Raw genomic sequence first — 12,576 nt, forward strand, 5'->3', positions numbered from 1 at the left:
AGAGAGGGGGAGAGAAAGACAGACACCTGCAGACCTGCTTCACCGCCTGTGAAGCGACTCCCCTGCAGGTGGGGAGCCGGGGGCTCAAACCAGGATCTTTATGCCAGTCCTTGCGTTTAGCGTCACGTGCACTTAACCTGCTGCGCTACCGCCCGACCCCCAGGCTTAGCTATTTTATAGACATTACAAAATAATGTTGACCAGCACAAATCCAGAAAACAGGTCTTAGATGGCTTATGGACTTAGCACAACTTCCCGTTTCATACAATGGGGCACTTTTCAAAGGATTACAGATGTTGTAGCACTGCCAACATTTCTAGTCAGATAAATTGTCAATTCATCAGGGCCGGGTATTGGCACACATTACCATGCATGAGGACCTGGGTTTGATTCCCAGTCTCCACCTGTAGGGGGAAGCTTCATGAGCAGTGCTGCAGGTGTCCCTCCTCTCTCTCCCACTGTCTCCCTCTCTATCCCTCTATCTTTCATCCTGTATCAAAAGAAAAGGGAAAGGAAAAAAAAAAAAGGCCAACATGAACAGTGCTGTAATATAACAGAAACCATGTCTCAGCAATAACCCTGGTGGCTGGGAGCGGGGGGAGTCAAGTTCACTATAGTGTGAACCATCTCTGTTCTGATGCGACCTAATTTAGTCTTTCTACTATATCTGACTACTTGTGTATATACCTTTGTCTTTGCTTAAAATGAATTGCTGATTTTAGACTCATGAGTGTTTTCCCCCCACCCCACTTATAAAAGAACAGCTGTGTGGTAACTTGAGCTTCACCAACAGCTTGTAATGATGCCAAATTCATCACATGATAATAATAGCACCCATTTTGTATGTGTACTGGAGACCCAGCCCAAAGACTCATGCAATAATGGAATCGAGGGAGTCGGGAGGTGGTGTAGCGGGTTAAGCGCAGGTGGCGCAAAGCATAAGGAGCGGCATAAGGATCCCTGTTGCAGCCCCCGACTCCCCACCTGCAGGGGAGTCACTTCACAGGTGGTGAAGCAGGTCTGCAGGTGTCTGTCTTTCTCTCCCCGTCTCTGCCTTCCCCTCCTCTCTCCATTTCTCTCTGTTCCATCCAACAATGACATTAATAACAACAACAATAAAAAACAAAGGCAACAAAAGGAAGTAAATATTTAAATAAATAAATTTAATAATGGAATCAAGAACTGACAGACTGTTGTGAAACCTAGGTCCCCAAAGGACAGGGTAATCTGACATGATCCTAGAGGGGAGGTGACCTGGGATTGATAAAGTGAACTTAACTGGGGTCTGGGCAGTAGCTGGTTAAGCATGAGCACTGGCTCCCCACCTGCAGGGAGGTCACTTCCCAGGCGGTGAAGCAGGTCTGCAGGTGTCTGTCTTTCTCTCCCCCTGTCTTCCCTTCCTCTCTCCATTTCTCTCTGTCCTATCCAACAACATCAATAATAACTACAACAATAAAAAAATTTTAAAAAAGTAAACTTAACGGTCAGGACTCTGCCAACAGTTAATACACTAAAATTAAATTTGGAAAATAAAAACACACTGGTCAGGGGCTCACAACCTCAAACTGTTCTGAGGCAGAAAAGAGAATGTCAAGGCCAAGACAGAGCTAACTAACCCAACTGTAAGAAGGTGAGAAACCCCAGATAACAGGAGACCTTGAGAAAGGTACCCTCCTCCCCCTATTGGTATATCTTGTGCTGATGCTTCTAAATCCTGAGCCAGAGACGACCCGAACTGCCCCTGCGGCTACAGAAAGACTATGACCCACATAGTCAACGACTGCCACCTCTCCAGATTCAAAGGAGGTCTCGAAACTTGACATCAGGCTCAACCTGACACTGTTGACTGGCTACAGAAGAAGGGCAAACGCTAGAAGAAGAATCCTGAGGCTAAACTTCTCCAGACACAGCTGTGCAGGAAAAGATAAAAGTAACCATATCAGTTAACTAAGGCAGCCAGACCCTGAGTAATGGGTACAAGGCCCACCCCTTTAGCCTTGCAGCCTCTGCTCTCAGCCTGCAGCCCCCAATCTGAGCTGTTCAAGGTGCAGAATTCTTTAAGAGCGTGAGCTCTTTCTATGATCCCTTAACATTAATGAAATTCCTCCTTGCTGACTCCATCAGCTGGCTCTGATTCTCATTTCTAATTATGATATCCCTTCAAAATAATAATAAAGACCAAATAAATCGTAGGTTTTGTTGTAGGAGAAAGTACCAAGAAGCTCCATGAAGCTCCAGGGGGTATTTTAAGTGCAGGGGGGAAGCTTCTTGAGTGCTGAAGCAATGCTGCAGGTGTCTCTCTCCCTCTCTATTCCCCCTTCTCTCTCAATTTATTTTCCTCTTTCTTTCTTTCTCTACTCTTCTTTCTTTTTTTTTTTTTTAAAAAAAATATATTTATTTATTCCCTTTTGTTGTCCTTGTTGTTTTCTTGTTATAGTTATTATTGATGTTGTTGTTGGATAGGACAGAGAGAAATGGAGAGAGGAGGGGAAGACAGAGAGGGGGAGAGAAAGATAGACACCTGCAGACCTGCTTCACTGCCTGTGAAGCGTCTCCCCTGCAGGTGGGGAGCTGGGGGCTTGAACCAGGATCCTTATGCCGGTCCTTGTGTTTTCCACCACGTGCACTTAACACCACATGCACTTAACCCGCTGAGCTACGGCCCGACTCCCTCTTTCTTTTCTTACCACAACACTGTTCAGCTCTGGCTTATAGTGGTGCAGGGGACTGAACAAGGGACTGTGGAGGCTCAGGCATGACAGTCTGTTTCCATAACTATTATGCTATCTACCCTTTACCCCTCTCTCAGCTTCTATAAACAACAACAAAAAACCTAGCAGGTGGGAAGATCTAAAGACTCTGGATCCCTCCCTGCTACTCTTAAATCCGGCTCTTGGATGTCCGCCTACCCTCCCCCCTAGCTCCCATGCACTACATATACAGGCTGTTTTTAGAGGGTGGGAGAAGTAGATCTGAGTAATAACTCCTACTCCACTGAGGGAGGGTTCAAAGAACAATTAATGAGCTTATTTTTCTCTCATGCAAAAGCTAGTGCGTCCATGACACTGGGCAGCAGGCCATCATTCGGTTTCAAATGTGACAATAGATCGATTGTTGCAAGCCTCTGTCTGGAGCAGTAATTCCTTCTTCACAAGTCAGATGTCTGCAGCTGACATCCTCTTAAAGAATGCAGAGGTCTACAGAGGACGTAGTGGGGTTGTATTGTTATATGGAAAACTGGGAAATGGTATGCATGTACAAACCACTGTATTTACTGTTGAATGTAAAACATTAATTCCCAATAAAGAAATTAAAAAAAAAAAAAAAAAGAATGCAGAGGTCTATATCCGGCTGCCTTTTTGGTCACTTCATTTGAATTACACACAGGCATCTGAAACTGTCCAAGTCCAAAACTGAGTTACAGGTCTCCTGTATCTCCACAGACACTTGCCTTGTAATAGCTACCATTGCTTTTTTTTTATTTTTTAAATATCTATTTCCTTTTGTTGCCCTTGTTGTTTTACTGTTGTAGTTGTTGTTATTGTTATTGATGTCATCGTTGTTGGATAGGACAGAGAAATGGAGAGAGGAGGGGAAGACAGAGGGGGGAGAGAAAGACACCTGCAGACCTGCTTCACCCGCTGTGAAGTGACTCCCCTGCAGGTGGGGAGCTGGGGTTCGAACCGGGATCCTTACTCCGGTCCTTGTGCTTTGCGCCACGTGCACTTAACCCCCTGCGCTACCGCCCGACTCCCAGTAGCTACCATTTGGATTAGCACCGCCATAGGTCTTGTCTCTAGGCTTCAATTTTCAACATCTAGTCCAAGTTTGACTACCTCAAAAATGTATTCTGCTTTATAGCTTACGCTGCTGGTTCCTGCATTTCCCGCCATGTGCACTTAACTCGCTGCACTACTGCCCGACCCCCTGATTCTGCTTTATAGATACTTTAAAGATTTTATTTATTCATGAGAAATTATAGGAGAGAGAGAAAGAACCAGACATCACTCTGGTACATGTGCTGCCAAGAATTGAACTTGGGACCTCATGCTTGAGAGTCCAAAGCCTTATCCACTGTGCCACCTCCGGGACTACACTCTGCTTTATATCTTAACTCTTTTTCAGCCACCAGGTACCAGATGCTATCATGATGCCAACTTGACCTCGCTGGGCAGACGACCCAATGTGTCCTGGAGCCCTGTTTCCCCAGAGCCCTGCCCCACTAGGGAAAGAGAGAGGCAGGCTGGGAGTATGGATCGACCTGTCAACGCCCATGTTCAGCGGGGAAGCAATTACAGAAGCCAGACCTTCCACCTTCTGCAACCCACAATGACCCTGGGCCCATACTCCCAGAGGGATAGAGAATAGGAAAGCTATCAGGGGAGGGGATGAGATATGGAGTTCTGGTGGTGGGAATTGTGTGGAATTCTACCCCTCTTCTCCTATGGTCTTGTCAATATTTCTTGTCAATAAATAAAAATTAAAAATTTTTTTTAAATCTGGGTAAAGAATAGGAAAGCTTCTAATGGAGGGGTTGGGATTCGAAACTCTGGTGATGGGAATTGTATCCCTCTTATGCTATGGTCTTGCTCATCATTGTTAAACCAATAATAAAAAAAATCGGGGGGGGGGCAAGTGGTGGCGCAGCTGGTTAAGCACACACATTACTATGCAAAAGGACCCAGGTTCAAGCCCCTGGTCCCCACCTGCAGAGGGAAAGCTTCACAAGTGGTGAAGCAGGGCTGCAGGTGTCTTACTCTTTCCTCTCTACCCCCTCTCGATTTCTCTGTCTCTATCCAATAATAAAAGTGAAAAATGAAAAAAAAATGTTTAAAAAATCTGGGGGTTAGGGAGTCATGCGGTAGCGCAGCAGGTTAAGTGCACGTGGCGCAAAGCGGCAGGACCGGTGTAAGGATCAGGTTCGAGCCCCCGGCTCCCCACCTGCAGGGGAGTCGCTTCACAGGCGGTGAAGCAGGGCTGCAGGTGTCTGTCTTTCTCTCCCTCTCTCTGTCTTCCCCTCCTCTCTCCATTTCTCTCTGTCCTGTCCAACAATGACGACATCAGTAACAACAACAATAATAACTACCACAACAATATAAAAAAACAAGGGCAACAAAAGGGAAAAATAAAAAAAGAAAGTCTTTAAAAAAATCTGGGGGTTGACCTCAATGACCCTGGGTCCATGCTCCCAGAGGGCTAGAGAATGGGAAAGCTACTGGGGAGGGGGTGGGATATGGAGATTGGGTGGTGGGAATTGTGTGGAGTTGTACCCCTCCTACCCTATGGTTTTGTTAATTAATCCTTTCTTAATTAAAAAAAAATTAAAAATAAATTTAAAAAAAATCTGGGGGTTGAAGTAAAAAATAACAATAAATATTTTGAATTCATTTTCACTACCATATTCAAGTTCAAGTCTTCACCAATTTCCTTGTTTCCACTATTTTTTGGAGGGAGGGGGAAAGGCAGATAGATGTTGATCAGACAAAAACCAGGGCCTCACATAGCATTCCGCCGCTAAACTACATACATATTACCCCCTTCCATTCCTTGTTTCCACTCCTTCACATAGTAACTTGCATGCTGGTTTTTTTTAATACTATTTATTTTATTTTATTTTATTTTTTTGCCTCCAGGGTTATTGCTGGGGCTCGGTGACTGCACTAGGAATTCACTGCTCCTGGAGGCTATTTTTTCCTATTTGTGGCCCTTGTTGTACTTGTTGTAGTTACTTATTTTATCTTAATGAGTTAGAGCTATAGAGAGAAAAACAGAGAGAAAGACCAGAGCACTGCTTAACTCTGGCATATGGTAGTGCTGGGGATTGAACCTGGACCTTGGAGCCTCAGGCATGAAAGTCTTTGCATAATAAGCATTATGCTGTGTCACCAGCACTTTCACAATAATTTTTTAATAATATTAACTATTGATTGTCTTTTTGAACCCTAAGACAGCAGGAACCTCACATCTTCACTATAGAGCCCCTACTTCCCCCAGTCCTGGAACCCTTGGATAGGGCCCACTTTCCCGTATGCGTCTCCCAATCCATACCAAATAATATTGCATCCACCTATCACAACCTAACCAAAGCAACGATTGCCATCTCAACATGCTTCACCTCAGACTGTATCCAGAGACTTCACGTGTGGAATGACAACCCTTCAGCTTCATTACTCGGGTGAGACCTTTCCTTTAATAGTACACTCTAATTTCATCTCAGGTAGTTCACTTTCTAACAAAGTCCCATAACCTAGATATACACCAGTTTCTGTGAGAGAGAGCTTATGTGCACACGTATCCATAAACTACTGCAAAATATATACCTGAAAGCAGGATTACACTAGAGTTTGCAGTGAGTACCTCCCTAACACTTCCTCTCCACTATTCCAAGCTTGGGATCCATGATTGCTCAACAAATTGTTTGGCTTCATATGTTAACTCTCTTTTCAATCACCAGGTTCCAGATGCCACCAGGATGCTGGCTAGGCTTCCCTGGATTGAAGACCCCACCAATGTGTCCTGGAGCTCAGCTTCCCCAGAGACACACCCTACTAGGGAAAGAGAGAGGCAGACTGGGGGTATGGACCGACCAGTCAACACCCATGTTCAGCGGGGAAGCAACTACAGAAGCCAGACCTTCTACCTTCTGCAACCCTCAACGACCCTGGGTCCATGCTCCCAGAGGGATAGAGAATGGGAAAGCTACCATGGGAGGGAGTGGGTTATGGGGATCGGGTGGTGGGAATTGTGTGGAGTTGTACCCCTCCTACCTTATGCTTTTGTTCACTAATCCTTTCTTAAATAAAAAATTAAAAAAAATTTATTTATTAAAGAGATAAGCAGGGGAGCAGGCCTGGGGATTGAACTTGGAGCCTCAGACATGGAAATCTTTTGCAGGGCCAGGTGGTGGCTCACCTGGTTAAGCCCACATACTACAGTGCACAAGGACCCAAGTTCAAGACCCTGGGCCCCACATGCAGGGGGAAAGCTTCACAAGTGGTGAAGCTAGGCTGCAGGTATCTCTGTTTCTCTCCCTCTCTATTTCCCCCTCCCCTCTCAATTTCTCCCTGTCTCTACACAATAATAAAAAGTAAATACAAAAAAAGAAATTTTTTTTTGCATAATAATCATTATTCTGTCAGCACTGGAACTTAACTCCAGTAACATAACGTCTTACACATGCTGCTGGGACTTGAACCTGGACCACACATGGGAATGCAGGCACTCTACCAGCTGAGCTCTCTGGCCACTAAGCTTTTTTAAAGGGTTGCAAATCACCCCAATACCCTCCTCTTTCAATGGCTTCCATCGAAAATTTTTTTTTAATCTTTGCAATCTGGGAGGTCGCACAGTGGTTAGAGCACTAGGCCTAAAAGCGTGAGGTCCCAAGTTCCATCCCCAATATCAACGTGTGTCAAGAGTGATGCTTCAGTTCTGTCTTTCCTATCTCTTGTGATAAAACTCTAATATATATATATATATATATATATTTTTTTTTTTTTAAATCTTTATCAAGACCTGTTAAATGCTACACAATCTGGCCCCTAGCTGCCTCTCTGACTTCACTACTACTGTTCTATCCTTGTTAATAAAATTCCATAATATTTATTGCTCTCCAGTGTTACAGCTAAAAAGTAACCAAAGAATGAGACCAAGGCAGCATGGAGGGCAGGGAATTGCATTTATTTTACATTAACTGGTTACAGGTTGATTCCCACCAGGTCTGCACAACCTTGTACCTCAGCACCCAGCGTTTATCTGTTTCAAGCTGGGCATGACGCAAGCTGACACCATCAAGGTGCTGACAGTAAAGGTGACAGCAGGCTGGCTACAGTCAGAGTCCGCCACTCAGGATACTGAAATTCGGAAGTGAGAGTCCACCAGCAGAGATTCTCTCTCATTCTTTTGCCTATGGATTTTTCATTTCACCCTTAACACAATAAGCTTCAGAAAACTAGTCATCTTCCATTTGCTCAAAGAGCAATCTCCTCAGTCCTGCCATACCTTACTTCTCACAAGAGCCTTTTTAAAATTTATTTATTTATTTTTTATATTTATTTATCCCCTTTTGTTGCCCTTGTTGTTTTATTGTTGTAGTTACTATTGTTGTTACTGATGTCGTTGTTGTTGGATAGGACAGAGAGAAATGGAGAGAGGAGGGGAAGACTGAGAGGGGGAGAGAAAGACAGACACCTGCAGACCTGCTTCACTGCCTGTGAAGTGACTCCCCTGCAGGTGGGGAGCCGGGGGCTTGAACCGAGATCCTTATGCCGGTCCTTGCGCTTTATGCCAAGTGCGCTTAACCTGCTACGCTACTGCCCTACTCCCAAAAAAATTTTTTTTAAAAATGATACTTGGCTAGTGTCTACCTCACACATACATTCTACACTCAAGATTTAACTTCAGTGGTTGGGGAAATACTACAGCTCAGTTGGTAGAGCACAGGCCCTGCACGGCTGAGGTTCCCAGTCCATTCACCAGCACTGCATGTACCAGAATGGCCTCCTGGCATCTTTATCTCAGAATTAAAAATAAATAAATAATCTGTAAACGAAGTGAACACCAAGCTGGTGAAACAGCTCACCTGGAGAGTGTGCTGCCTTGCCATGTGTATGACTCAGGTTCGAGTCCAGCCCCCACCGCACTGAAGGAAGCATCGGTCCTGTGATTTCTCCCTCTCCCTCTCCCTCTCCCTCTCCCTCTCCCTCTTTACCTCTATAAGAAAGGAGTGGGGTGGGGGAGATTAAGAACCTCTAGTTCTGTTCACAGTGTCCACCACAGTGCTGCCAGCAGCGGCGGCAGCAACAAAGATGCTCACTGACACAACACTGGCCATGTCCAGGCTTTGTGCTGGGCGCTGGATCTTTAATAATTGCATAGGGCATCTCCGCGTGTCTTCTGCAAGCCGGCCCCTCCGTGCACACCTCCAAGCTGCTCCTCACGTCCTGCTCGGACAGACAGCTCAGAAGGCTGGAAGCCTCCTACACTGACCCCAGCATTCCTCCCTGCAGTTTCCACCCACTGCATCTATTTCTGCCCCTTCTGCTGTGCAGTGCGCGCCCCCAGCCCATCGCCCCCTCCGCTCGCGTCTCGCAGGAGCTCTCTCCCCTCCCCTCCGCGTCCCGGGGGTCGCCCCCTGCCGCTCCTGCCCCTCTGCGGGGGTCGGGAAGCTCAGCCCCGCAGCCCGCCCGAGCTCCCGGCATCCCCCGCCTCGCAGGTCACGTGGCTCCGCCCGCCCCGCACCAGCCGGGCGACCGGCCACCCCCGGGCGGGGTTCGCGGGGCTCCACCCGCCCCTGGCCACGCACCGCAGTGCTCGCGGCTCGGCTGCCCCGGCGCCCCCGACAGCTGCCCGCGAGGTAAGAGGCGGCCGGCCGGCGGGGTCTGCGGACAGTCGTTCGGCCCGCGTCTCCGCGATGGCGGGAACCGGGCTGGGACTCGGCCCAGGGAGGGCTCGGGGTGTCGGGGTGTTTCCCCGGCCGGGCGGCCGTAGGGGTGGCGCTCGCTGCCCGCCCTCGGGCCGCCTGCGCACCCGCGCTCCCGCGCTCTGCGGGCACCTGGCGGCTGTGCCTCGGTTTCCCCGCCTGAGCCCCGGCCGGGAAGGTGCATCCCCGCGGGTGCCTGCGAGGGTGTTGGTGGAGTCCAAGAGGAAGAAGCAGACTCTTAGGATGGGGAGAGCGGGTGTCTGGGGGCCGGGCACCTATTAGGTGTCATCTGTATTTTGTGCAAACCGGCCAGCCTCTCGGAGACTCCTGATCTCTCCGTCATTTATGAGTAAAGGTGCCCTGCCCTCCCTCGTAAGTCTACAGTGAAGAACAGGTGGGAGGTAGGGGGAATAAAACATTTAAAGAGCTAGAACTCGGGGGTCAGTCTGACCTGGGTTCAAGTGCTAGTTTTTGCCACTTGCTGGCTGTGTCACCTTGAGCCACGTAGAACCTCTCGTGTTAAAACGCTCAAAGTGTGTCGTTATGTGGAAATCTGGGAAATGTTATGCATGTACAAACTATTGTATTTACTGTCGACTGTAAAACATTAGACCCCCCCCCCCATAAAGAAAGAAAGAGAGAAAGAAGGAATTAAAAATGTTAATAGTGATTTACTAGTGAGGTTGGTGTAAGGGTGGCGGGTGAAGGGCTTAGCACGCTGTCTGGCAGACAGTGCGGTTACTGTAAGCATGGTTAAGGAGTAAACTGCAGATGCCTTCTCACGAGGGGGCTGGAGTCAAATCACACTTCACTTTCTGTACATTCAGTCTTTTAAACAGTTCTGTTTTGGTTTCCTACAAAAGGAGCCAAGCGTGGGGCCCTTTGCCTTCTCCTTTTCAATTGGCATGTGAACCTGCTGTTCCTACCGAATGAGCCAAGCAGGATGGGAACATGAATTTGCTGGAGCAGATGGGTATCAGATTCCCTCTATAAGGAGAGAAAAGTGCCAGGCATGTGCTGCCACCAAAAAAAAAAAAAAAAACAGTACAGCCATTGACTGTCAGAGCAGGGAGATGCCTGGGAAGCCGGCTAATCCAGTTCTCTCCTTTTGCAAAGAGAGAAACTGGACTCAGGACCAGAAGACGTTGCTTTTTGCTTAGGACCCTACAGAATGTTGACACTGGGTGGAAAGAAAACACACCAGTTACTAGACATTGTGCCTTCCCTGAGTTCTAAGCTAATTGTTTGTTTGACAAGTTTTTAGAGACCACCTGCAGTGTGCTTCAACACCTACTAGGATCTGGACACTTTTAAATACATGCATATGCATTCTCAGGACATTGTATAATAACAGTAAGTTCCAGCTCCCAGCACGCTTGCTTGCTTCATAGCAGCTGCCTCAAGGGAAAGAAGCACACAGAGACACCTGAGTCAGAGACCTGAATCCCTCCATGCTCAGTTCCAGCAGTTCCAGAGCCCTTGTCACCAGTGAGACGTAAGAGATGGAGAAAATGCTGCTTTGTCAGGGCTTTTAGGAAACGATTTCACTCTGGCCTGGAACACTTGGATTTCTTTGTCTTTCTGGTTTCAGGCTTCTTACTTTTTTTAGAGTTCTGGAGGAGAAAAGATTAAAAAAACAACAACACCCTCACTATAGTGCCTTCATTTTTGGTTTCCATGGTTACAAGGGGAATTGCATTTTTATGATAGCACAGGTCGCTGTTAAGCAGTAGGTGGTCAGACAGACCCTCCTTCTCTGTGGGTTTCTGTTTTCTGGTGGTGATACTGTTTTGTTTTGTTTTGTTTCTAGTCGCAGTATATATTATCTCTTGCCTCCCTCCATCACTCCTTTTTCTTTCTCTTTCTGTCTTGCTCTCTCCCCTTTTCTTATTCTCACGCATGCACTGGTGGCAGGGCCAGGCAGAGTAGAAACCATGAAAACAGATTTTTAGAAAATCATATATAGGGGCCAGGCGGTGGTACACCTGGTTAAGAGCACACACTACAGTGTGCAGGGACATGGGTTCAAGCCCCTGGTCTCTGCCTTCAGGGGGAAAGCTTCAGGAGTGGTGAAGTAGAGCTGCAGGTGTCTTCCTTGTCTCTCCCCCTCTCTATTTCTTTCTCCCCTCACAATTTCTCTCTGTCTCTATCCAATAATAAATACATTAAATTGAAAAAAAAATCATACATTCACTGCAGACCACTGGGGAGGTTCGCAGCAGATGGAGCACAGGACTTGAACTCATGAACCCCTACGATGATCCCCAGCACCACATAGGCAGGAGTGCTCCTCAATGCGTAAGTCTTTAAAATCAGATCATTTGTAGACTCTAGCTTAGAGACTTCACAGTCTTGGAATAAACTGAGGGCATTGCCACATGGCACATCAGTGGGGCTCTGATGATGTAGATGGGGCGTCAGCAGGAGCTCTCTGGTAAGAGGGACAATGTTGGGCTGCCAAAAATAAGTCATATACTGAGGTGCTTTTCAAGGAGGATGCTTCCTTTACATATCTCAGTCACCCTGTAATAATAGATGGTAGAAAGAGCACTGTGTCCTTTCAGTGTGCCTTCATGAACCTTTTCTTGAGTCACCCGTCATGGCCTTTGTTTGAAATACCTGCTAATTTCTCTCATAACCCTCTTTCTGTTATCTTAGTGATATGTGTAGTATCCTGTTCATACACATGATGTTGGCTACATAAGGGTAGAGAGACATTGGAGTAAGATTTTGTCGATTTCACTTCATCACTGATTTTATTTCATTGTATTTTATTTTACTTATTAAGAGAGACCAGGAGGTCAGATGGTGGTGCACCCATTTAAGCAAACATATCAGCAAGTGCAAAGGCCTAGGTTCCATCCGCTGCTCCCCACCTGTAAGGGAGATGCTTCATGAGTGGTGAAGCAGGTCTGCAGGTGTCTGTCTTTCCCCTGCTCTGTCTTCCCTCCCCTCTCAATTTCTCTCTGTCCTGTCAAATAAAAATAGATGGAAAAAAGGAAAAATGGTCACCAGGAACAGTCAATTCATAGTGCAGGCACCGAGCCCCACTGATAACACTGGAGGCAAAGAGATAGAGGTATAGACAGACAGACACACACACACACACACACACACACACACACACACACACACACACACACACACCTTCGTGT

General features: G+C 46.9%; 1 protein-coding gene across 2 annotated transcripts in view; it reads left to right on the forward strand.

Moving 5' to 3' along the window:
* Positions 1 to 9,182: 9,182 nt before the first annotated feature.
* FBXO10 (F-box protein 10) overlaps positions 9,183 to 12,576 on the forward strand; it is a 102,930-nt gene continuing 99,536 nt past the window's right edge. The window contains exon 1 of one of the 2 annotated variants that reach the window (XM_016188566.2): positions 9,183 to 9,355. The gene's annotated coding sequence lies outside the window, so the exon portion shown is untranslated. The remainder of the gene's footprint in view (positions 9,356 to 12,576) is intronic. The other variant, XM_060199154.1, reaches the window with a different exon arrangement.

This window comes from Erinaceus europaeus, chromosome 10 (genome assembly GCF_950295315.1).
Source record: "Erinaceus europaeus chromosome 10, mEriEur2.1, whole genome shotgun sequence".
NCBI lineage: Eukaryota > Metazoa > Chordata > Mammalia > Eulipotyphla > Erinaceidae > Erinaceus > Erinaceus europaeus.